Genomic DNA, 27,569 nt, shown 5'->3' with positions numbered 1-27,569 from the left:
CTTATGTCAGCATCACTTAGTGGATGCACTTTGAAATATTTATTTTCTAAATTATACCAGAAGTAAACATTTTCACACTATTTAGCATTGATGCTTACTTATAAATGATGCTACAATAAATGTATATTTTACAGTAGAAAAATAAAATTAAAATAAAGCAACAGGTTTGAAAAACAAACAAAACATAATTAAAACCAGGCTTCACCGCCCACTGCATCTATATACACAGTGTACAAACCAGCTGACTGTAAGGCAATGCAAGCCAAGGGGTTAAATCAATGGTACTTTATCTCTCCATCTATACAGTCACCCACAGGTAGATGGACAAATTATAAAGATAGATAAATGAAATAGAGATTTCCTCAGCATTGTATAAACATAATGCAATTTTCTACATATGCCAATTTCATAAGAAAAGCCCGTTTTATTTTGCAGTGGCTTTCTTTTTTTGATGTTAATGTGACATAACCACATAGGTAACTGTGCATACTATGAAATAATTAGAAAATTGCAAATAATTCTGGTATAAAAAAAGTCATCCTGAGGTGTGTCTTGTTATTTAAATGTTTTTCAACCACTGCTTTGGTCGAAAAGCTTTATTTAGCTGAGCTGGTTAGTTATTAACAGAGATTTGTTGCATATTCACATGGCATGTTAACCTAATATAAAATGTTGCATACCTTTAACTAAGTTGGGTAGTTTTGAAAACTGTTGTGATAGACTCCTATGACTGGTTTAAAGAACCAGCACACTAACTGAAAATCACTGGCAAATATTTCTGCAACCTAATAACTTATGTTTCCACTGTTAACATTCCTAGTTAGCCTTTCTGTGGGGGAGGAGGAGGATATGATGTCACCAGCCCTTGTCCCAGTCTCCCAGTGCTTCTGCAGAGGGAGGCAGGCACACAGGCTGGGAAGCCACGCATACTTCTCAACTTTATTATTCTTTTGCCTGGACATGTTCTAATACTTGGATTTACATTTGGATTTGTATTTATATTTCTATATATTCCTGAAGCATTTGTTAAGGCACAGATGAGGCTGGATAGTGGATTTTGTATTTGCAATCAGCTCACTGGGTTGCTATGTTGAAAAAGAAAAGAAAGAGGTGAAGTTACTAAGTTTGCAATAGCTGCTTCCATGAAGCCGATGGGGATCAATGCATTATACCGGAGTATAAATAAAAAGAAAACAAGTTAGACTGGTAAGTAAGTTGCATTTTATATTGGACAAGTATTTTTAAACTTTTATTTTTGTTGGTGTCCAACATGTTAAAAGTATGGTTGTCCCTTTATAATGTACTTCTGCGGATAGATCAGCACTGCACAGATAAGCATTGTTCTCAACTGTAATGGGGGAGTGTGAGGTTTATACAGCATGAAACCACTAATGTTTTTGTTTTCAGCAATTATTTATCAGCATATTCATCATTTAAAGATATCCATCATTTACATGTCGCTCAGTCTATAGAAGTAATTGGAATTTTATATGGCTTTAAATATTGTGTAGTGTCTTTAAGCACATTTTTCTTTAGCACTGATTGTTTATAGGTGCGTGTACTATGCTTTGGCAATAATGTGCCCCATAATTGCATTATTTTTTTTATATTTCCTAGAACTGTATGTGAAGGTCAAGTTTCAGATTTGACACTTTGTTAGTTTTACATATAGTGTCCATCATTGAAACTTGATGTGAGCCATTTTCTTGAAAAACAGGGATTTTCATGACAGGGTTTGATTCATTGCCAAGAAGAAGCAGAATGGGAAGATTTAGCAGCTCTAGATAGGAAAGGTGACATTATGAAGTAATGTTTGTGACTGCAGCAATCACAGCTCTGCAGATCATCTAAAGCTGAGAGTTGGAGAGACTTACAATCAAAAAGTTTTTTTTCTCAGATGGCAGAAGCTTGACATGTCACATAACTGCCTGGGATTGTGACCCTCAAGTTAAGGAGATGGCATTTAGAAACCAGTGACCTTCCTGGATGTATTCTCACACTAGAGTGAAAAATAGTACAAAGATTTGAACCTTTATAGACACAGCAGCTGATCCTTCTGATTTATGAAACGGTAATAGCCAAGTTAGCCCTTTTCTTCCTACAAGACAAATTATTTTTAATTCTAGTGCGCCTAGACTACTCCGCTATGTCATTTGTTTTCTTGTTGGGTTCTGGTGAAATATAGTAATTAACTCTTTATACAGAAAGTGTAGCATCTTATTTGCGTAGCAGTGTGTTTGAGCTCTATTTTGGGTACATTCTAACATTTTATTAAAGTTTTTATCATAACTTTTCTATAAAATGTGTTTGAAAGGCTGTTCTAAAAGTGTAGATTATTCCCTTAATTAGCTCAGTTTGTTAGATGCAGTTACAAGAAGGTACCAATAACCCAATTTAATAATTAAAGCATCATGAAAGTCATGATTTGTTTTGCAGTCCATGGACATACCCATTGAAAATACTTAAGTATTATTATCAACCTTTATTTGTAAAGCTTTGCAAAAGTCTGAGCTGGGTACGTCTGTAAAGGTAAACAATGGCGCTGATTCATGGTTCCTATATCTAAATAAGCTTTTACACTGATTAAGGGATCACTGTGTACAATGAGGGGTAAGAGAATACGTTTGAACCTCTAAGGTTGTAGTAAAATAACAATTTTCTCAGCTAAATTACAGGAAAGTAAAGCAACAATATAATGAAACTACACTGTAAAGATGTTTTAATGGGTATTCCATTTTGAGTGTAACTTTAAGAATTGGAGTTTAGTTACAAACTCAGAAAGAAGTGCCTGGTTGGATTTAACAGGGTTAATTGAAGTTTCATGTTAGCCTTAGTTAAAACTAAATACATTTTTTGAGAAAATAACAGTGTGCATTTAAATAATGCCTTTATTTGGCTGAGAAAATTAGAAATAAAGTATCAGTTCAAAGTTAATTCATGGTAGGTGTATTCTTAAGGGTTAATGACAGAGTTTTCTTTGTCTTTCTTTGAAACATTCCTTGGTGTTAGTAGCATGTCCGCTTCACTGATTGTAATATAGAATTATAGGCGTATGCTTTTCCAGTGGACTATAATCTTCCAAGCAGCCACATGGCTCCTGCAGCCTTTGAAATGTGTAGTTTGTTTTACTGTGCCAAGAGAAAAATAGTTCCTCCTCTAAAGATCCTATGCTGGGCCCCCGCACATGGATGAGAAGCAGTGTGATGTGGCCATCCCAGAGTTTGGGGGAGGGGAGGAAGAAAGAAAGGGAATTGTAGAGAGGAGAGTTTGGTCTATGAAATGAGAAATAGGTATGCCCAGTCCAGGGATTCCCCCTCCCAATACTATTAAAATGTATTTGTATAGCACCACAACATTCTGTAACACTGGGTTTTGTAAACAGACCACAGGTAGGAGTGGGCTGTAGATCCAGGTGAAGTACCTTTTACATCCTTTCCTGTGTTGAAATTCACTGCTCAGACTTGCCTTGGGGATAGATTGTGTCAGCTTGAAAGTTTTTTTTTTTTTTTTCTCTCCCAGGGCTACATGTATATTACTTGTTAGCTGTGCAGCTCTTGCAGAATAAAGCATTTTATAAGAGGTTCACATGAGAAAGGGGTTTGGCCCCACACCTAACAGTGTTTAAATATGCAAGTGCACACACCAATGGTTTATTGCAAGGAATATGCATCTTATCAGTAAACTGATGTGGCACATCTTTTGCTGGGCAGTAGTTTACAAGTAATGTAAATGGTGTTTTGGTGCAGGAGGGTTTGATCACACTGTATGCAAAGGGGGGTTTGCTGGCTCTGATCCCAAAGGATGGGGGCTGGGAGCCTGCTGCCTGAGGGAACTGCAGTGAGAAAGTACAGGAGGCACTTTTAGGGTGGAGAGAAAAGAAAAAAAAAACTTTTATTACCTCACATTGCTATAACAAAGGCTTGCATTACAGTGCTACTCAATCTGGGCCTTAGGGTCTGTTTGAGGCTCCTTTTGCTTTAGTAAGCACCTAACAATGGGAAGGGGATATATCTCTAATTGCAACATTAACCTTTTCCATGCACAGGGCAAGTTTAGAAACTGCAGTTAAAATTATGAAGGGGTCAGGAAGAACCCTGTCCATTCCTGAGTCCTCTACATTTCTGGCAGAGGAAGGGTTAGAAAAGATCAGAATATTTACAAAGCAGTGGTTTGCGGACCTCACAAAAAAACCCAGGATTTGTTTATGAAACCTGCATTGCTTGCAATTATTGTTTAAAGCATTACTATTTCTTCATATAATAATTTGCAAATAAACCATCTTTTTTTCTGGTTCTCCATCATTGTTTCAGATATCATTTTTGTGGTTACATTTTTCCAAATTCCATTTTGTGACCAAATAAGGCTGTGTTATTCCTATTCTAGTAACTAGTGCATTTACTCTCCTGCACAGAGATAATTGATAGCATACTTACAGTTGTATTGTTTTGGGCTTATCGATCTGTTTATAAAGAACATTTTTGCTGGTATTGAAGAGAAGCAACATAAGTAATAACGTTTTAAAACCCAGAATATGCCTTGAAAACAAGATTTTTCATATCCCAGCAGCCAGTAAGCGTCATCTCCTAGAATTTTACTTCTGGCTGCTAACATTTGTATTATTATTATGCAGATGTTTATATACAAACACCCTCATCTGACTTCTAAATGTTAAAATAAATTAGTCTACCCCGATTATAGAATCAAAAACATTTTTGAACTTTAAAAATAAATGCAAAAATATTGTTTTTCTTTTTATGTTATTTACACAATAGTTAAGATTTGCAAATTTTAATTCAGTTTTAAAGTGTTTTAGTAATTAAATACATTGATAATTATACATGGAAATGAAATATCTTTGAATTTACAAATTGTCTTGAGAGACCCTAATTTATTTGTAATCCTTACTTGGAAACTTAAACTCAAACTTGAATTCCCCAAAAATGTTCAGTTATTCATAGTGGGGGACGACGACGTTATATTGTACTTTATTTTGCTTTCTCTTCCTGTAATTTTAATCTAAAAACTGTGTTCCCACTGTCCTGGGGAACATGTAGTGGATTCAATGGAATTCAAATACCCTCTTAAAGTGAATGTAAATTTTGACGCTAAAGTGCCCGGTTTTTAAAAATTTGATTAAAAACAGGGGCACTTTAATTCATCAAAATTTATATTTCCCTCCTGTTGTGAAAAAAACACGTATCTTTTAATCTTGACAGCAGCTCCAGCTTCCTCCACCCGTTTGCAAAACCTCTTCCTGGGTCTGAAATGAGGAATCCGTCTTTTTCCAATCACATCGTTGAATCAGACACTGATTCCCCAGGGGGAAGCCGTGATTGGAGGATGACCTATCCATCATTTCTGACGTCAGAAATGGCTCACTTTAAATGCTGCACAATCAAAACGTTTTTGTATTTCCTTTAAAATTATATTCCCCCCCCCCTCCCCCCTGATTTCTGGTAGTTTTCTTTGGAAATTATATAGTTGATCATTTATTTATTTTTTATAAACAAAAAATAAAAAATCTGAATTTGAAATATTCTGTGAGAGGGCTATGTGTCTGTAAACATTATTAATGTTACAAATGTAACAATAATGCTTTAAGACTCACTAATTTATTTTTAGCTTTAGCCACATTTTGGTTTTGTATACTCTGGTTTTGTTAAAGCAGTTGTTCCTAACACATAATGAATGTGTTTATGGAACTTGTACTTTTCATTATAGTCTTACATTGATCAATTGCTCGGCCTTTTGTCATTAATTTCAAAGGTTTAATGCAATTGATCTATCTTATTACACAGAAATATTTTAAAATTAATAGCATTACACAGTTAAATGACATTATGCCTATTTTCTATTTTTCATGATCTAATTTTAGTTTATCCAGGGTACCTCCTATATAGTTAAGTTATGGAACAGGTTGAAACCTTACAAGAAGGAGTTCTTGAATTTGGGGCAGCTTATGATAAGTGCAGTTCATCTCCAGGTTTCAGAATTTTTAATCAGACAATGGAACCAGATTGACAATTGTTGGAGCCATATAAGACACGAGTAAAGGGCTAAAAATCTATAGGGGCAGCTTAAAATTTATTTAGTTGGCGTTGTGGGGGTTTGGCGGTTTAAGGGTTAGGTAGTTTCTGTTGTGACAGTTTGCGGTTTAAGAGTTAGGTTTTTTTGTTAATACTTTGTGCAGACGTTTTTTTTTCTTTCTTTTCTTAATACTTTGTGCGGGCCGTTAGTTTTTTTTTTTCTCTTAATGCTGCTTCGTTTGCCTATGCTGCATTCATGTGGATTCTTTCACCACCTGCCATTTTCGGAATCATCCAGGTGGATTCTTCTGGCTGCACACGCAGCCAACATTCTTTTGGCTGCCTTGCACGGCCAACATTCCTTTGAGGATGTGTGCGCAACTGGCGATGGTGACGGACGCGTTACAAACGAAATTATAGTATAGATGAGCTTCTTGAAACCTACTATGGGTTGATTATGTGTACACAGATTGGCAGGGCGCATTGGCATTAAAGGGACAGTAAAGTCAAGATTAAACTTTCATTATTCAGAAAGAACATGCAATTTTTAAGAATTTTTCCAATTTATTTCTCTTATCTAATTTGCTTCATTTTTTGTTGAAAAGCATACATTGGTGGGCTCAGAAGCAATGCACAATGAGCTAGCTTCTTTTCACTGTCTCACACAATGTGTTCAGCTAGACCTCAGTAAAGCATTGCCCTCCTTTCAACAAAAGATACCAAGAAAATTAAGCAAAATTGATCATAGAAGTAAATCTGAAAATTGTACCCAAAAGTTTTCTTTCATGATTATGTCCCTTTAGGGTCTGTTTCTTAACTCTGTATGTTTATATTATAACAGTTTTACTGTTAAGAAGTTTTGAGAAATACAAAATGAATAATGGACTAGATAAGTGGAGCTCTAACAGTTATGCTTGTATTACAAGTTGAAAGTACATACGATCACTTGAGCGCAATTGAAGTTAATGTGTGCCCGGTTAGTGTGACCTCAGAGTTCTGGTTAACTATTTTGCAAAACAAGAAAGTGTCATCAAACACATCAAACATATATTACAAAGTACTCTTACACTAATAATAACATCTAATAAATGTTATTCAAAAAATATTGCACAAAAATGTTATAAGGGCTCAAAGTTGTGAGGTCTTCAGGTGTTAGAAAATAAATGCAGGCAAAGGGCTTTAACATAGACATACAGTATCTCACAAAAGTGAGTAAACCCCTCACATTTTTGTAAATATTTTATTATATCTTTTCATGTGACAACACTGAAGAAATGACACTTTGCTACAATGTAAAGTAGTGAGTGTACAGCTAGGCAGCAGCTGGGGAGACCAGAGAGGACAGAGTTGCAGTAATCAAGGTGGGGAAGGATGAGAGAGTGGATTAAAATCTTAGTTGTGTCTTGTGTAAGGAAATGTCTAATTTTAGAGATGTTTTTAAGGTGAAAGTGGCAAGATTAAGCCAAGGACTGAATGTGAGGAGTGAAAGAAAGATCTGAGTCAAGTGTGACCCCAAGACATCGGGCATGCGGGGTAGGGGTAATGATGGAGTTGTTGACAGTTATAGAGAGATTGAGGGTGAAGATTTTGGAAGAAGGGTGGAAAATAAGGAGCTCAGTTTTGGAGAGATTTAGCTTGAGGTAGTGAGAGGACATCCAGGAAGAGATGTGAGAAAGACAGTGACACGGGTTAGAAAGGAAGGAGATAGGTCTGGTAGTAGATTTGGGTTTCATCAGCATTCAAATGATATTGGAACCCGTGGGACTTTATTAGGGAACCTAATGATGACGTGTAGATTAAAGGGACAGTATACACTCCTTTTCATATAACTGCATTTAATAGACACTGCTATAAAGAATAAGATGCACAGATACTGATATAAAAATCCAGTATAAAACTGTTTAAAAACTTACTTAGAAGCTGTCAGTTTGGCTCTGTTGAAAAGGCAGCTGGAAAGCCCACTGCAAGTGGCAAATAAGACACTCCCCCCCTCCCCCTTCTTTTGCATATGAAAATACCCTTTACACAAACAGGAGTAAGCTGGAGAAGGTAGCTGACAGTATTCACATAAAACTTTGGGGCTTGGTTAGGTGTCTGAAAATAAGAGCAATGTTATTTAAAAATAAGCAAAACTATACATTTATTTTTTTTAAAAAACTTTATGGGCTATATAAATAGATTATCTACAAAACATTTATGGAAAGAAAAAATGAGTGTATAATGTCCCTTTAAGAAGAGAAGGGGACCAAGGACAGAGCATTGCGGTAGCCAACAGAAAGTGGTGATGGGGCAGAGGAGGCCCCAGAGAAGGCTACACTAAAGGTACGGTTTGACAGGAAGAGAACCACAAGAGGGCTGTGTCACAAATGACAAAGGATTGAAGGGTTTGGAGCAAAAGAGGAAAGTCAACAGTTTCAAAGGCTGCAAACAGATCAAGGAGGATAAGCAGAGAGAAGTGGCCTTTTGATTTTGCTGTAAGTAGGTCGTTGGTAACCTTAACGATTGCTGTCTCTGTAGAGTGATGGGGACGAAATCCATTGCAGATTGCAGTGGGTCGAGAAGGGAGTTTAATGTAAGGAAATGGGATAGGCGTGCATATACTAGCTTTTCAAGAAACTTTGAGGCAAGAGGAAGTAGGGAAATAGGGCGGTAGTTAGATGGGGAGGTTGTATCAAGAGAAGGTTTTTTGAAGATAAGTGTGACCAGTGCATGTTTCAGGGATGAGGGAAATATACCGGTGTTGAGGGAGAGGTTGAAAATGTGTGTGAGTATAGGGGTAAGGGTAGAATAGAGGGAGGGGAGCAGCAGTAAGAGGATAGGGTAAAGAGGACAGGTAGTGAGGTGAGAGCTCAGTGTAAGTGCCAAAACCTCTTCCACAGTAACAGGGGAGATAGAGTTTATGGCCATGTGGGTTGTGGTTGATTGTGAGCATTTGAGGGGGTGAGAGAATGAAAGTATGTTGAGAGCTGATTTTGTTATTGAAGTGGCTGGCAAAGTCTAAGCTGACAGAGAAGTTGTATTAGGGGGTGGGTGGAGAAGATTATTGAAAGTGGAAAACAGACGTTTTGGGTTTGAAAAAAGATTAGAGATAAGAGTAGAGAAGTAATGTTGCTTATAAAGATTAAGGACAGAATAGTAGGAATTCAAAATGAACTTGTAATGAAGGTAATCAGCTGAACTCCGAGATTTTCTCCAGTGCCGCTCAGCAGTATGGGAACATCTGCTTAGGTACCGTGTCAGAAGAGTATGCCAGGGCTGAGGATGAGTGTTTGATTTACGAGCAATGGTAAGGGGGGCCGATGTAAGGGTGGAATTATAGTGACAGATTGGACAGGAGATGGATGAGAGGAGAGGTTTGAGGGAATAAGCAAGCTGTTGCTGATCTAATGACATAATGCTTCTGTGAAGTTTGGTGTGAGGAGTAGAAGGAGGGATCGTTGTAGGGAGGGATGAGATGTTGCAAGTGAGGAGATGGTGGTCAGAAAGAGGAAAAGGAGAGTTTGAAATAGTGCATCGATAGCTAAAGATCAGGTCAATGGAGTGACCATCTTTGTGAGAGGGAGAGTCAGGCCATTGTGACAAACCAAAAGAGGAAGTGAGTTGCAGAGGAGGCAGTGGGATTGTCAAGAGGGATGTTGAAATCGCCAAGAATGAGGGCAGGGGTGTCTGAGGAAAGGAAATAAGATAGCCAGGCAGTCAAGTGATCTAGAAATTGAGTATACAGTTGTGTTCATAAGTTTACATACCCTGGCAGAATTTATGATTTCTTGGCCATTTTTCAGAGAATATGAATGATAGCACAAAAACTTTTCTTTCACTCATGGTTAGTGTTTGGCTGAAGCCATTTATTATCAATCAACTGTTTACTCTTTTGAAATCATAATGACAACAGAAACTACCCAAGTGACCTTGATCAAAAGTTTACATACCCTGGTGATTTTGGCCTGATAACATGCACACAAGTTGCCACAAAAGGGTTTGCATGGCTATTAAAGGTAACCATCCTCACCTGTGATCTGTTTGCTTGTAATTAGTGTATGTGTATAAAAGGTCAATGAGTTTCTGGACTCCTCACAGACCAGACCCTTGCATCTTTCATCCAGTGCTGCACTAACGTTTCTAGATTCTGAGTCATGGGGAAAGCAAAAGAATTGTCAAAGGATCTGCGGGAAATGGTAGTTGAACTGTATAAAACAGGAAAGGGATATAAAAAGATATCCAAGGAATTGAGAATGTCAATCAGCAGTGTTCAAACTCTAATCAAGAAGTGGAAAATGAGGGGTTCTGTTGAAACCAAACCACGGTCCGGTAGACAAACTAAAATTTCAGCCACAACTGCCTAAAAAATTGTTCAGGATGCAAAGAAAAACCCACAAATAACTTCAGGTGAAATACAGGACTCTCTGAAAACATGTGGTGTGGCTGTTTCAAGATGCACAATAAGGAGGGACTTGAAGAAAGATGGGCTGCATGGTCAAGTTGCCAGAAGAAAGCCATTGCTACGCAAATGCCACAAAGTATCCCACTTACAATACAGCACAGAGACAAGCCTCAAACCTTCTGGCACAAAGTCATTTGGAGTGATGAGACCAAAATTAAGCTTTTTGGCCACAACCATAAACGCTACATTTGAAAGGTAACCATTCCTACTGTGAAACACGGCGGTGGATCGCTGATGTTTGGGGATGTGTGAGCTACAAAGGCACATGAAATTTGGTCAGAATTGATGGCAAGATGAATGCAGTATGTTATAAAAACAGTATGTTATAAAAAAAAAACTGGAGGAAAATTTGCATTCATCAGCCCGGAAGCTGCGCATGGGTCGTACTTGGACATTTTAACATGACAATGATCCTAAACACAAGACCTGTCATTGGCTACAGCAGAATAAATTGAAGGTTCTGAGTGGCCATCTCAATCTCCTGACCGCAATATCATTGAGCCACTCTGGGGAGATCTCAAACATGCAGTTCATGCAAGACAGCCCAAGAATTTACAGGAACTGGAGGCTTTTTGCCAGGAAGAATGGGCAGCTTTACCATCTGAGAAGATAAAGAGCCTCATCCACAAATACCACAAAAGACTTCAAGCTGTCATTGATGTTAAAGGGGGCAATACACAGTATTAAGGACTGGGGTATGTAAACTTTTGATCAGGGTCATTTGGGTAGTTTCTGTTGTCATTATGATTTAAAAAGAGTAAACACAGTTGATTGATAATAAATGGCTTCAGCAAAACACTAACCATGAGTGAAAGAAAAGTTTTTGTGTTATCATTCATACGTTTTGAAAAATGGCCACAAAATCATAAATTCTGCCAGGGTATGTAAACTTACGAGCACAACTGTGTGTGTGTGTCTATATCTGTGTACATATATATACATATGTATATGTATTTATAGACATTCATTACATTTAAGTAAATAACATTTAAAAGACCCAAACTCTCTGGCCATATGTTTAAATATAAAGGGGCTTAATGAAGTATGCAGAAGTTACACATTAGTGCCTATCATGACCTCCTAAAATGAAATAGGCAGTTTAGCATTTTGTGAGAGTTTAGCAACTTGTGAGAGGAATATATGTTACAAGCTAAATGCATGGTTTTACTAAGGGGCTGTATATTTCTGCATGTTGAGGAAGCTACCCCATGCTGCTTGTGAAACTATTTGGACCTTTTGCATGTAAATTCCATCTGTCATGTTCAGTACTTAAAACATGATTTACATCAGACAGCAACTCAATGGCAGGACCTTTTACTCTTTATTTATGTGATTCTGTTAGTAATCATGCACCTAATACTCATAGAATTACATAATATGTTCGTATTTTACCAATGAATGACATTAATATTTAATAACTACAATTATTTTCCTTGAGAGGGCATTGTTTTTGTCATTATACATACTTTGGCTTCACAATGAAGTATGCTATTTTTTTTTTTTTTTTAGTTTCAAGAGTTTTTATTAAATTTTCTTGAGTACATATACATTAGATAATATAAAGCAAAAAAGAACAAGAAAAGCAATTAACAACATAGGGCTAGATTTATTAAAGTCCTACGGCTGCAAGTTCTCACAAGAACTTGCTCGCCGTAATTTATCAAGCAGCGGTCACCAGCCCGCCGCTTCCCTAACCTCTTCGCCACCTCTAAGGTGGCGAAATTCAATCTCCTCTGTCTAGTCAGACCGAGGAGATTGACAGCTCCTGCCCGCGCTTGATTGGCTGTGCACAGGCAGGGGGCGGGATTGCGTATATGCGCCCCTGTCCGCCTTAGCTTTATAAATCTAGCCCATAACATGCAGAGACATTGTCAAACACTTTAACAATAATCTACACAACTATACAGGATCTCTGATTCTTCTTATATAGAGACTGCAATGGGAAAAAAGCCAGCTCCTCTTCCCCCCCCAACATGTTATCTCAAGGCATGTACACATATCCCTTGTCATTATATTTAGTCCTAATCTATCCAATGTTGAGGGAAATGTCCAGCATAAATATTCTGCAGGACAAAAGCTGTATTACTAACAGGCCTTATTAATTGCTTTTGGATATTCAAAGGCATAGATTCAATAACTAAGAGCCATTTATTGAAAAATCTTTTTAATTGCAATTTATTGGGATTTTGAAGGGCATATTGTTCCACTATACATTGAGTAGTAAGAGCTCTTTTGAAACCAATATATTTCGGGGTGTACGTTGCTTTCCAATTCTTCAATATAAGATTTCGAGCAAGTAATAATATAGTGTTAAGTAGTTTATAATTTTTACATTGTTCAGAGTATTTAGCTAAAAAGACTACACGTTGTACACCTAGAATGACCTAATCATCCATTAATTTATTTAGCCAAAAATTAATTTTCAGCCAAAATTGGTGGATTTTTGGACATGACCAAATGCAGTGCACTAAATCGTCTTGGTTGGCATTACATTTCCAGCAGTTAATAGACTTCTTGTACCATTTGGACAATTTGGAGGTGGTAATATAAATGGCATGAATCATTTTTAAATGTGCTTTTCCCCAAATTAATGAGACTCCAGTTTTGTTGAGCAATTTTAAACTAACTTGAATATGGTGTATATTCATTTCAGGAAAAATGTTTTGCTATTTATTTAAAATCTCCATCTGAAGAGTATTACCTGTGGAATTCAGGAGGCGGTAGAATGGAGAGCTGGACAATGATCACACCTGATACTGGTTAACTTCTCAAAGAGCCAAAAGACCAGTCCCTTCCGTATTTCCCTTTGAGTTCTGTAATATAGTGTCTAATTTGTAGATACATTAAATGGTCCTCTTTGGGAAGCCGATATTGTACTGCAATGTCATGAAAAGATTTAATTGAAGCGTCCACTGTGACCAATTGTTTAATCCAAATCAATCATTTCCCCTTCCAACTTTCAAATACCTTATATGTAACCCCAGGATTAAATTCGGGAATACCAAGTATGCTATTTTTGAGTTGTCAGTCTGGAGGGTTAATTAATGGTAATTATTGCCAAATAATTTTAGATTGGTTACAGGAAGAAGTATGTATTTTGGATTGCATAGCCGTAGGTAAAAACATTTTGTTCTGTTTATAATTACAGTACAGTTCCATTTCGCTAAAAAAATGTTACATACTTCATCCCACGTGCAATAGGAAACTATTAAAGTCTTATCAGGAAGCAGTGAATATTCTATTGTGTTCTAAGACAGTTGTTCACTTTTACAATCTTGTGCACCAACACTGTTGCCTTAAAGAATACACTTAAAAGGTGACACACATAGAATGTTATTTTTTTATTTTATTTATTATAATTTTTATTTAGGTTACAGAGAAATAGAAAAAGCCATATATTCACACAGCAAGGTGACAAAGTAATACCAAGAGCGCATACAGAATTCTCAGTACGATACAGTATACAAAATTATAAATGCATATCAATCTCTGCAATAGCTGTACCAAAGTATACAAGATTATCTCTATGTAGCAAAATTGAAAATGGTATAATAAAATAAAGTTCTAAACCTACTAGCTCAATACACTATAATATTTATATGCAGTTTCTGTCTAGTGGTCTAATTCACTGTATTAAAGGGACATGAAACCCAAACTTTTTCTTTCATGATTTAGAAAGAGCATACCATTTTAAACAACTTTCCAATTTACTTCAATTATCTAATTTATTTAATTCTCTTGATATCCTTTGTTAAAAAGGATATCTAAATATGCTCGGTAGCTGCTGATTGGTGGCTGCACATAGATGTTCTTGTGTGATTGGCCCACCCATGTGCATTTGTTATTTCTTCAACAAAGGATATCTAAAGAATGAATCAAATTAGATAATAGAAGTAAATTGGAATGCTGTTCAAAATTGTATTCTCTATCTGAATCATGAAATACATTTTTTGGGGTTTCATGTCCCTTTTTAACATCACACAAAAAAGAAAGAAAAAATAATTAAACAAAACAAAGGTCACCTCAAATAATAATTCTTAAACTGTAGAATTGTAGAGACTAAAAGTGCTGTAAGCTCATCCCCCTCAATATCAGAGGCCTCTCATGGACCTCAAAAGCTCAAAAAAACAAAAAAGGTTAAGTGTAGGATGGTTTGAACATAAATATCCAGCATGGTAGGGATAAAATGGACTCAGAAGAAATATATAGCTATAGTGATCAAGAACAATTATACCATCTATAAGAGAAAATAGTTCAGTTAAAGTTGAACTTATGGACATAATAACTTAAATAACACCAATTTTCCAAGTCAAAACACTAAGGCCTCTATTTATCAAGGTCTAGCGGACCTGTGCCGACAGTGCGGATCAGGTCCGCCAGACCTCGCTGAAGACGGAGAGCAATACGCTCTCCGTATTCAGAATTGCACCAGCAGCTCACAAGAGCTGCTGGTGCAACGCCGCCCCCTGCAGACTCGCGGCCAATGGGCCGCCAGCAGGGGAGTGTCAATCAACCCGATGGTACTCGATCGGGTTGATTTCCGGCGTTGTCTGTCCGCCTGCTCAGAGCAGGCGGACAGGTTATGGAGCAGTGGTCTTTGTGACCGCTGCTTCATAACTGCTGTTTCTGGTGAGTCTGAAGACTCGCCAGAATCACGGGCCGTCAAGCTCCTTTCGGAGCTTGATAGATAGGCCCCTAAGTGTCATTCAGGAACACATTATGTGACTGGATATTTTATTAATGTTACTGTCTGTCACATCTATAGAACGTATCCATATGCCACAAACCATATGTCCTATACAATTAATAGTGTTTACTCACAATTGCAAGTAAGGGGAGACCACTTTTGGATTTCGTAATATCAGTTTTAGGAATGTCAATATATTCATTGAATATATTGTAGAAGAGGAAAACTATATTTGTAAACTAGACATCTCAGACATCATATTATGTACACAGCAGTCTCTGGATCTAACCCATTGATGGACCAGTAAATACAGTAGATTTGCATAATCAACAAATGCATGATAAAAAGACAATGCAATAGCACTTAGTCTGACCTTCAAATTAGTAGTAGATTTTCAAATTTCAAAGTTATGTCTATTTCCACTCCCGCTGCACCATGTGACAATCAGCCAATCACAAATGCATATACGTATATTTTCTGAATTCTTGCACATGTTCAGTAGGAGCTGGTGACACAAAAAGTGTAACTATAAAAAGAGTGCACATTTTGTTAATGGAAGTAAATTGGTAATTTTCTTAAAATTGCATGTTTATCAGAATCATTAAAGTTTAATTTTGAGTTGAGTGTCCCTCTAACATCTGCACCTACTAATATAAATATATATATATATATATATATATATATATATATATATATATATATATATATATATATATATATATATATAAATGTGTGTTTGTGTGTTAGAATTATAGAATTAAAATGTTCTACTACCCCAGCAGCCCAACATTAATTAATCTCTAGCTTGATAGTCATACAAAGTATAAAAAGGTAAATGTTGGCTCCAATTGACAAGGATCCCCCTATATAATATAAGCAATGACAGAAATAAAACAAACATGTTAAAATAGAACAGGAGAGGAGCAGCAAGAAATATGTTATCTTGTTCCAGTATTACCTTGTGAATACCCAGATGTGAGGCATTAAATAGTTATTATTAACCTCCAATAAGCAGTTCTATATCATAAATGTGAGAGTGAATGAAATAATGTCTAGACTCAATCATCTGTGAGTATGAAAGAATGAAGCTTACTGTAAAGCTAAAAGATACTTCTCTCAAAATCTCAGTTGTAGCAATGTAAATACTTTTGATATTTGTAGAAATTAAAACTAAACGTAGATTTATATATTATACAGCAGTGTTGATCCAAAATTATAAATGAAGAGAAATTGAACAGCATAAATGCAACCTGTTTAAATACAGTCAGTTATTGGATATCTTTCTACACATATAATTATTAAACCTTAACTAAAGGAAGGGGTCCTATTATTTAATAATTCAAAGATAAAGAGAATAATCCTTTATCTAAATATGGTATAAAATGACTATCTTCATCAGACTAGGATGTCTTCATGAGAAAAGGCTTATTAAATTACTCCAGCATATAAAAGTCTCAGATGATATATATCATAGATATATCCCTGGGTATATAAGTGAGGATTGTCACAACATTGCCCTATACCTGTCCGGGGATTGCACAAGGCAGAGTGCATTGCATGTGATTTTATTTAATATTTGTAAATGTTTTTTGTTTTAATATAGTTATTTTGGGGCCCATTTATCAAGCTCTGTTTTTCTGAATGCGGCGAGTGTATTGCTCTCCGCATTCAGCGAGGTCTGTCGGACATGATCCGCAATGTCGGATCATGTCCGACAGGCCTTTCATAAATAGGCCCTTTTAATTGTTACAATATTAATTAATTTACCATCCATGCCACAACATAGTGTGCATGTACAATCATATTTAAAAAAACAAAAAAACTATGCATAGCTAATAAAAAGTATGGCTAATAAAAAGTATGGCAAACTTCTCAGTGTTCTTGGTGGTTTCAGAGTTTCCAAGAAATTTGTCAAGCCCCGTTTTGGTGATATGCAATATGTATACAGGGAGTGCAGAATTATTAGGCAAGTTGTATTTTTGTGGATTAATTTTATTATTGAACAACAACCATGTTCTCAATGAACCCAAAAAACTCATTAATATCAAAGCTGAATATTTTTGGAAGTAGTTTTTAGTTTGTTTTTAGTTTTAGCTATTTTAGGGGGATATCTGTGTGTGCAGGTGACTATTACTGTGCATAATTATTAGGCAACTTAACAAAAAACAAATATATACCCATTTCAATTATTTATTTTTACCAGTGAAACCAATATAACATCTCAACATTCACAAATATACATTTCTGACATTCAAAAACAAAACAAAAACAAATCAGTGACCAATATAGCCACCTTTCTTTGCAAGGACACTCAAAAGCCTGCCATCCATGGATTCTGTCAGTGTTTTGATCTGTTCACCATCAACATTGCGTGCAGCAGCAACCACAGCCTCCCAGACACTGTTCAGAGAGGTGTACTGTTTTCCCTCCTTGTAAATCTCACATTTGATGATGGACCACAGGTTCTCAATGGGGTTCAGATCAGGTGAACAAGGAGGCCATGTCATTAGATTTTCTTCTTTTATACCCTTTCTTGCCAGCCACGCTGTGGAGTACTTGGAAGCGTGTGATGGAGCATTGTCCTGCATGAAAATCATGTTTCTCCAACATAGGTGTGTCCGGTCCACGGCGTCATCCTTACTTGTGGGATATTCTCTTCCCCAACAGGAAATGGCAAAGAGCCCAGCAAAGCTGGTCACATGATCCCTCCTAGGCTCCGCCTACCCCAGTCATTCTCTTTGCCGTTGTACAGGCAACATCTCCACGGAGATGGCTTAGAGTTTTTTAGTGTTTAACTGTAGTTTTTCATTATTCAATCAAGAGTTTGTTATTTTCAAATAGTGCTGGTACGTACTATTTACTCAGAAACAGAAAAGAGATGAAGAATTCTGTTTGTATGAGGAAAATGATTTTAGCAACCGTAACTAAAATCCATGGCTGTTCCACACAGGACTGTTGAGAGCAATTAACTTCAGTTGGGGGAACAGTTTGCAGTCTCTTGCTGCTTGAGGTATGACACATTCTAACAAGACGATGTAATGCTGGAAGCTGTCATTTTCCCTATGGGATCCGGTAAGCCATGTTTATTACGATTGTAAATAAGGGCTTCACAAGGGCTTATTTAAACTGTAGACTTTTTTTGGGCTAAATCGATTGATATTAACACTTATTTAGCCTTGAGGAATCATTTATTCTGGGTATTTTGATTTAATAATATCGGCAGGCACTGTTTTAGACACCTTATTCTTTAGGGGCTTTCCCAAAGCATAGGCAGAGTCTCATTTTCGCGCCGGTGTTGCGCACTTGTTTTTGAGAGGCATGGCATGCAGTCGCATGTGAGAGGAGCTCTGATACTTATAAAAGACTTCTGAAGGCGTCATTTGGTATCGTATTCCCCTTTGGGTTTGGTTGGGTCTCAGCAAAGCAGATACCAGGGACTGTAAAGGGGTTTAAAGCTTAAAACGGCTCCGGTTCCGTTATTTTAAGGGTTAAAGCTTCCAAAATTGGTGTGCAATATTTTCAAGGCTTTAAGACGCTGTGGTGAAAATTTGGTGAATTTTGAACAATTCCTTCATGTTTTTTCGCAATTGCAGTAATAAAGTGTGTTCAGTTTAAAATTTAAAGTGACAGTAACGGTTTTATTTTAAAACGTTTTTTGTACTTTCTGATCAAGTTTATGCCTGTTTAACATGTCTGAACTACCAGATAGACTGTGTTCTGAATGTGGGGAAGCCAGAATTCCTATTCATTTAAATAAATGTGATTTATGTGATAATGACAATGATGCCCAAGATGATTCCTCAAGTGAGGGGAGTAAGCATGGTACTGCATCATTCCCTCCTTCGTCTACACGAGTCTTGCCCACTCAGGAGGCCCCTAGTACATCTAGCGCGCCAATACTCCTTACTATGCAACAATTAACGGCTGTAATGGATAATTCTGTCAAAAACATTTTAGCCAAAATGAACCCTTGTCAGCGTAAGCGTGGCTGCTCTGTTTTAGTTACTGAAGAGCATGACGACGCTGATATTAATATCTCTGAAGGGCCCCTAACCCAATCTGAGGGGGCCAGGGAGGTTTTGTCTGAGGGAGAAATTACTGATTTAGGGAACATTTCTCAGCAGGCTGAATCTGATGTGATTACATTTAAATTTAAATTGGAACATCTCCGCATTTTGCTTAAGGAGGTATTATCCACTCTGGATGATTGTGAAAATTTAGTCATCCCAGAGAAACTATGTAAAATGGACAAGTTCCTAGAGGTGCCGGGGCTCCCAGAAGCTTTTCCTATACCCAAGCGGGTGGCGGACATTGTTAATAAAGAATGGGAAAGGCCCGGTATTCCTTTCGTCCCTCCCCCCATATTTAAAAAATTGTTTCCTATGGTCGACCCCAGAAAGGACTTATGGCAGTCAGTCCCCAAGGTCGAGGGAGCGGTTTCTACTTTAAACAAACGCACCACTATTCCCATAGAGGATAGTTGTGCTTTCAAAGATCCTATGGATAAAAAATTAGAAGGTTTGCTTAAAAAGATGTTTGTTCAGCAGGGTTACCTTCTACAACCCATTTCATGCATTGTCCCTGTCACTACAGCCGCATATTTCTGGTTTGATGAACTGCTTAAGGTGCTCGATAGTGACTCTCCTCCTTATGAGGAGATTATGGACAGAATCAATGCTCTCAAATTGGCTAATTCTTTCACTCTAGACGCCTCTTTGCAATTGGCTAAGTTAGCGGCTAAGAACTCTGGGTTTGCTATTGTGGCGCGCAGAGCGCTTTGGTTGAAATCTTGGTCGGCTGATGCGTCTTCCAAGAACAAGCTACTAAACATTCCTTTCAAGGGGAAAACGCTGTTTGGTCCTGACTTGAAAGAGATTATCTCTGATATCACTGGGGGTAAGGGCCACGCCCTTCCTCAGGATCGGCCCTTCAAGGCAAAAAATAGACCTAATTTTCGTCCCTTTCGTAAAAACGGACCAGCCCAAGGTGTTACGTCCTCTAAGCAAGAGGGTAATACTTCTCAGGCCAAGCCAGCTTGGAGACCAATGCAAGGCTGGAACAAGGGAAAGCAGGCCAAGAAACCTGCCACTGCTACCAAGACAGCATGAAATATTGGCCCCCGATCCGGGACCGGATCTGGTGGGGGGCAGACTCTCTCTCTTCGCTCAGGCTTGGGCAAGAGATGTTCTGGATCCTTGGGCGCTAGAAATAGTCTCCCAGGGTTATCTTCTGGAATTCAAGGGACTTCTCCCAAGGGGGAGGTTCCACAAGTCGCAGTTGTCTTCAGACCACATAAAAAGACAGGCGTTCTTACATTGTGTAGAAGACCTGTTAAAAATGGGAGTGATTCATCCTGTTCCATTAAGAGAACAAGGGATGGGGTTCTACTCCAATCTGTTCATAGTTCCCAAAAAAGAGGGAACGTTCAGACCAATCCTAGATCTCAAGATCTTAAACAAATTTCTCAAGGTCCCATCGTTCAAGATGGAAACCATTCGAACTATCCTTCCTTCCATCCAGGAAGGTCAATTTATGACCACGGTGGATTTAAAGGATGCGTATCTACATATTCCTATCCACAAGGAACATCATCGGTTCCTAAGGTTTGCATTCCTGGACAAACATTACCAGTTCGTGGCGCTTCCTTTCGGATTAGCCACTGCTCCAAGGATTTTCACAAAGGTACTAGGGTCCCTTCTAGCGGTGCTAAGACCAAGGGGCATTGCAGTAGTACCTTACCTGGACGACATTCTGATTCAAGCGTCGTCCCTTCCTCAAGCAAAGGCTCACACGGACATTGTCCTGGCCTTTCTCAGATCTCACGGCTGGAAAGTGAACGTGGAAAAGAGTTCTCTATCCCCGTCAACAAGGGTTCCCTTCTTGGGAACAATTATAGACTCCTTAGAAATGAGGATCTTTCTAACAGAGGCCAGAAAAACAAAGCTTCTGGACTCTTGTCGGATACTTCATTCCGTTCCTCTTCCTTCCATAGCTCAGTGCATGGAAGTGATCGGGTTGATGGTGGCGGCGATGGACATAGTTCCTTTTGCGCGCATTCATCTAAGACCATTACAACTGTGCATGCTCAGTCAGTGGAATGGGGACTATACAGACTTGTCTCCGAAGATACAAGTAAATCAGAGGACCAGAGACTCACTCCGTTGGTGGCTGTCCCTGGACAATCTGTCTCAAGGGATGATGTTCCACAGACCAGAGTGGGTCATTGTCACGACCGACGCCAGTCTGATAGGCTGGGGCGCGGTCTGGGGATCCCTGAAAGCTCAGGGTCTTTGGTCTCGGGAAGAATCTCTTCTACCGATAAATATTCTGGAACTGAGAGCGATATTCAATGCGCTCCAGGCCTGGCCCCAGCTTGCGAGGACCAGGTTCATACGGTTTCAATCAGACAACATGACGACTGTTGCGTACATCAACCATCAGGGGGGAACAAGGAGTTCCCTAGCGATGGAAGAAGTAACCAAAATTATTCTTTGGGCGGAGTCTCACTCCTGCCACCTGTCTGCTATCCACATCCCAGGAGTGGAAAATTGGGAAGCGGATTTTCTGAGTCGTCAGACATTGCATCCGGGGGAGTGGGAACTCCATCCGGAAATCTTTGCCCAAGTCACTCACCTGTGGGGCATTCCAGACATGGATCTGATGGCCTCTCGTCAGAACTTCAAAGTTCCTTGCTACGGGGCCAGATCCAGGGATCCCAAGGCGGCTCTAGTGGATGCACTAGTAGCACCTTGGACCTTCAAACTAGCTTATGTGTTCCCGCCATTTCCTCTCATCCCCAGGCTGATAGCCAGGATCAAGCAGGAGAGGGCGTCGGTGATCTTGATAGCTCCTGCGTGGCCACGCAGGACTTGGTATGCAGATCTGGTGAATATGTCATCGGCTCCACCTTGGAAGCTACCTTTGAGACGAGACCTTCTTGTTCAGGGTCCGTTCGAACATCCGAATCTGGTTTCACTCCAGCTGACTGCTTGGAGATTGAACGCTTGATTTTATCGAAGCGAGGATTCTCAGATTCTGTGATCGATACTCTTGTTCAGGCCAGAAAGCCTGTGACTAGAAAGATTTACCACAAAATTTGGAAAAAATATATCTGTTGGTGTGAATCTAAAGGATTCCCTTGGGACAAGGTTAAGATTCCTAGGATTCTATCCTTCCTTCAAGAAGGATTGGAAAAAGGATTATCTGCAAGTTCCCTGAAGGGACAGATTTCTGCCTTGTCGGTATTACTTCACAAAAAGCTGGCAGCTGTGCCAGATGTTCAAGCCTTTGTTCAGGCTCTGGTTAGAATCAAGCCTGTTTACAAACCTTTGACTCCTCCTTGGAGTCTCAATTTAGTTCTTTCAGTTCTTCAGGGGGTTCCGTTTGAACCCTTACATTCCGTTGATATTAAGTTATTATCTTGGAAAGTTTTGTTTTTAGTTGCGATTTCTTCTGCTAGAAGAGTCTCAGAATTATCTGCTCTGCAGTGTTCTCCTCCTTATCTGGTGTTCCATGCAGATAAGGTGGTTTTACGTACTAAACCTGGTTTTCTTCCAAAAGTTGTTTCTAACAAAAACATTAACCAGGAGATTATCGTACCTTCTCTGTGTCCAAAACCAGTTTCAAAGAAGGAACGTTTGTTGCACAATTTGGATGTTGTTCGCGCTCTAAAATTCTATTTAGATGCTACAAAGGATTTTAGACAAACATCTTCCTTGTTTGTTGTTTATTCAGGTAAAAGGAGAGGTCAAAAAGCAACTTCTACCTCTCTCTCTTTTTGGATTAAAAGCATCATCAGATTGGCTTACGAGACTGCCGGACGGCAGCCTCCCGAAAGAATCACAGCTCATTCCACTAGGGCTGTGGCTTCCACATGGGCCTTCAAGAACGAGGCTTCTGTTGATCAGATATGTAGGGCAGCGACTTGGTCTTCACTGCACACTTTTACCATATTTTACAAGTTTGATACTTTTGCTTCTTCTGAGGCTATTTTTGGGAGAAAGGTTTTGCAAGCCGTGGTGCCTTCCATTTAGGTGACCTGATTTGCTCCCTCCCTTCATCCGTGTCCTAAAGCTTTGGTATTGGTTCCCACAAGTAAGGATGACGCCGTGGACCGGACACACCTATGTTGGAGAAAACAGAATTTATGTTTACCTGATAAATTTCTTTCTCCAACGGTGTGTCCGGTCCACGGCCCGCCCTGGTTTTTTTAATCAGGTCTGATATTTTATTTTCTTTAACTACAGTCACCACGGTACCATATGGTTTCTCCTATGCAAATATTCCTCCTTAACGTCGGTCGAATGACTGGGGTAGGCGGAGCCTAGGAGGGATCATGTGACCAGCTTTGCTGGGCTCTTTGCCATTTCCTGTTGGGGAAGAGAATATCCCACAAGTAAGGATGACGCCGTGGACCGGACACACCGTTGGAGAAAGAAATTTATCAGGTAAACATAAATTCTGTTTTTTCTTGAAGGATGCAGACTTCTTCCTGTACCACCGCTTGAAGAAGGTGTCTTCCAGAAACTGGCAGTAGGACTGGGAGTTGAGCTTGACTCCATCCTCAACCCGAAAAGGCCCCACAAGCTCATCTTTGATGATACCAGCCCAAACCAGTACTCCACCTCCACCTTGCTGGCGTCTGAGTCGGACTGGAGCTCTCTGCCCTTTACCAATCCAGCCACGGGCCCATCCATCTGGCCCATCAAGACTCACTCTCATTTCATCAGTCCATAAAACCTTAGAAAAATCAGTCTTGAGATATTTCTTGGCCCAGTCTTGACGTTTCAGCTTGTGTGTCTTGTTCAGTGGTGGTCGTCTTTCAGCCTTTCTTACCTTGGCCATGTCTCTGAGTATTGCACACCTTGTGCTTTTGGGCACTCCAGTGATGTTGCAGCTCTGAAATATGGCCAAACTGGTGGCAAGTGGCATCTTGGCAGCTGCACGCTTGACTTTTCTCAGTTCATGGGCAGTTATTTTGCGCCTTGGTTTTTCCACACGCTTCTTGCGACCCTGTTGACTATTTTGAATGAAACGCTTGATTGTTCGATGATCACGCTTCAGAAGCTTTGCCATTTTAAGAGTGCTGCATCCCTCTGCAAGATATCTCACTATTTTTGACTTTTCTGAGCCTGTCAAGTCCTTCTTTTGACCCATTTTGCCAAAGGAAAGGAAGTTGCCTAATAATTATGCACACCTGATATAGGGTGTTGATGTCATTAGACCACACCCCTTCTCATTACAGAGTGCACATCACCTAATATGCTTAATTGGTAGTAGGCTTTCGAGCCTATACAGCTTGGAGTAAGACAACATGCATAAAGAGGATGATGTGGTCAAAATACTCATTTGCCTAATAATTCTGCACTCCCTGTAGAGGGGTCAGTATGTTTAAGAGATTATAAACATTCTTTAACTCCAAAAAAGTATCCAGTAATATTTTTATGGATTTGTTTTCTAAATTGTAATGTACAATATTTTTTAGTAATTTACTTTGCACCTTTTGTTTTTAGAAACGTTATTAACCCCCATATAAGTAGCCTTCTGCCAAAAAATGTGTTTACCTCAGGGATTGACAGATGTATTTGAAATAGAGAAACCACATACAGTTCTGAGGAGCCAGCCATAGGACATGGTAAGGAATCAATTTATTAGGATGTATTAAAAAAAACAAACAGTCAAAAAATAGGTACAATGGCTATATATATATATATATATATATATATATATATATATATATATATATATATATATATATATATATATATATATATATATATATATATATATATATAGTTTTAGAAATCAGTATTGGTATACTGTGTATTCAGACTTAAAGGGACATGAAACCCACGTTTTTTTTTCTTTCACTAATTAGAAAGAGCATGCGTTTTTAAACAACTTTCCAATTTACTTCTATTATCTTATTTGTTTTATTCTCTTGGTATCCTTTGTTGAAAAGCACATCTAAATAGGCTCAGTAGCTGCTGATTGGTGGCTGCACATAGATGCCTCGTGTGATTGGCTCACCCATTTTTTAACAAAAGATATCTAAAGAATGAAGCAAATGAGATAATAGAAGTAAATTGGAATGTTGTTTAAACTTGTATTCTCTACCTGAATCATGAAAGAAAAATGTTGGGTTTCATGTCCCTTTAAGCCAGTGTGCAGTAGGGGAATGTTGCTTTAAGTCGGTCACTGTGCATTTTTGTTTTATCTTGCTTTTCTTAGGTTATTACTGAAAATGCAAGCAAAAACTGTGAGTTAGAACTCTTTCCACTTGCTTGTGCAGGCACATCTAGAGTTTCCACCCAACTGGCATTTTACTGGTATGTTTGGTATTTCTATGCTTCAGCCCAATGTAGATAGCACGTACTCATATGTAGACATAAGCTTGTGATAAAGCTAAACTTTATCCTTAGTTTGCGTGGATAGGTTATAAAAGACATCATGTTTATCTGATGTCGAACAATTAATTATGCAAATTGCTAGGGCTGTTTTTTATATTTCTTTTAACAACAGCTGTGTATTAATACTTATTGCCCTGGGCATAATTTAAAAAGTTAGCATATGTATATCCATCTGTATTACAGCACCAAAAAGCCCTTTAGAATGGCAAATAGACTATGACTTGGCTCAGATCATTATTTGAAATTTAGGATCCAGGCAGAATATTAATGTGATACCAAATGAATCTATACAAAGGTATAATATAGCAGTGTTCTTACCAGGACCCATTTAATTGACACAACAGCCTTTTGATTTTACTGACCACCCGACTAAAATGTAAGCAAATATTATGCTAAAACTAACTCATTATTTATTTCAATTTTTCTTGCTCTTATTATTGTATCAATTTATATTAAAATATGCTATTCATTTGTGCTTTGGATAACTTAAAGTCAATGTAAATTTGAATGAATAAGTGCTCTGTGTTTAAAAATACTATTAGAAACAGGAGCACTTTCCTTCATTAAAATATACATTGAAGTGTTTAAAAAAAAAATAAATACCTTTTTCGTTAGGAAAACCAGACCTGTGATCCTCCGCCCACTTCTCCTGCTGTAAGTAAGCATATTAATGATGAAACCGGCTGCCTCCAATCATTGCATAGCCTCACGAGATGAACACCTTGGGGTTCTCGCAACGATTAGAGGAAGCCGGTTTCGCCATTCCGGTGCTAAGTATAGAGGAGCTGTGGGCAGAGGATCGCCGGTCTGGTTTTCCCAAACAAAAAAGTAAGGATTTTTAAAAAAAAAGAACGCTTCAATATAAATTTTAATGAATGAAAGTGCCTCTGTTTTTAATAGTATTTTTAAAAACTTGGCACTTATTCATTTAAGTATCATTTAAAAATAACAGAACATTTTATAATTTTGCAAATTATCACACTGCTCCCACCCTGCTACTTTATAATGAACCATGGGGAACACTGTATACCTCAAGGATTGACAGATGTATTTGAAATAGAGAAACCACATACAGTTCAGCCATAGGACTGGGGAAACATTTTCTGGGGAACGCTGTATAAGATATAGTATAATTATAATAATACAAAATGATGGGCGACAAAAGAAAAATGATATGAGCAGTAGCTCCTTGAATTTGGCATTTGTCATGCCTTGGATCATATTTAGAACAAATGGTAACTATTACGCTTAGTCAAGAAGCTAATATGTGATAATATATAATAATATCTATGACACTATAATAATATATAATGATATATGCCATATACACACACAGGAAGGAAAAAATAATGGAAACATAAAGACATCAGCACCTGCAGTACAGGAACTGACTATTTGGCATCTTTAAACTCTATTAGTTGCCTCATGTTGCTTTGAAAACTCACACATGACAGTACTAATTGTTAGTAAGTCATCTATAAAAGAGGTTTAATTGCCAGTCAGCTTAATATGACTCACCTTTTGCAGCTGAATTTGTAAATGTGATTTAGTTTCTTCAGGTTTACACTTCTTTAACCTGTTTTTTTTTTTATTATTATTATTTTGTCCACTCAGGGCCAGATTACAAGTGGAGCGCTAAATATCACTTTCATGAATGCGATATTTGCGCTCCACTGTGTAATACCAGAGCATGAGAGTGCTCTTACATAGGCTCCTATGGGAGTCTCGATCTGACGCCGTCAGAGACGGCAGTGATGGCAGAAGTTTTCAATATATATGTATATGCTTATATACATATATATTTACGTGTTAATGTGTATATATAAATATATATGTATAAAAGCATACACATATATATTTACAGGGAACACTCAGTTCCCATAAACCGCAACGTAAATGCACTTTTCAGAGCCTTTTTTTCTAACACCCCACTCCCACCAACTTTAGCCCGAAAATAATGCCTAGTGCAGTAATTTTATAAAAAAATAAAGATGCTGCTATCTTTA

General features: G+C 38.1%; 1 protein-coding gene across 4 annotated transcripts in view; it reads left to right on the top strand.

Moving 5' to 3' along the window:
- Positions 1-27,569, top strand: part of FAT1 (FAT atypical cadherin 1) — a 369,065-nt gene that overhangs the window by 37,322 nt on the left and 304,174 nt on the right. For 3 of the 4 annotated variants that reach the window (XM_053703899.1, XM_053703898.1, XM_053703896.1), the window contains exon 1: positions 886-1,206. The exons of the other annotated variant lie outside the window; for it this stretch is intronic. The gene's annotated coding sequence lies outside the window, so the exon portion shown is untranslated. Of the gene's footprint in view, positions 1-885; positions 1,207-27,569 lie in introns of those variants that run through there. 4 annotated transcript variants of the gene reach the window in all.

The sequence above is a fragment of the Bombina bombina genome, chromosome 2 (assembly GCF_027579735.1).
Source record: "Bombina bombina isolate aBomBom1 chromosome 2, aBomBom1.pri, whole genome shotgun sequence".
NCBI classification, from domain to species: Eukaryota; Metazoa; Chordata; class Amphibia; order Anura; family Bombinatoridae; genus Bombina; species Bombina bombina.
Note: the sequence above shows the minus strand (reverse complement) of the source record. Positions and strands in the feature narration are given on the sequence as shown.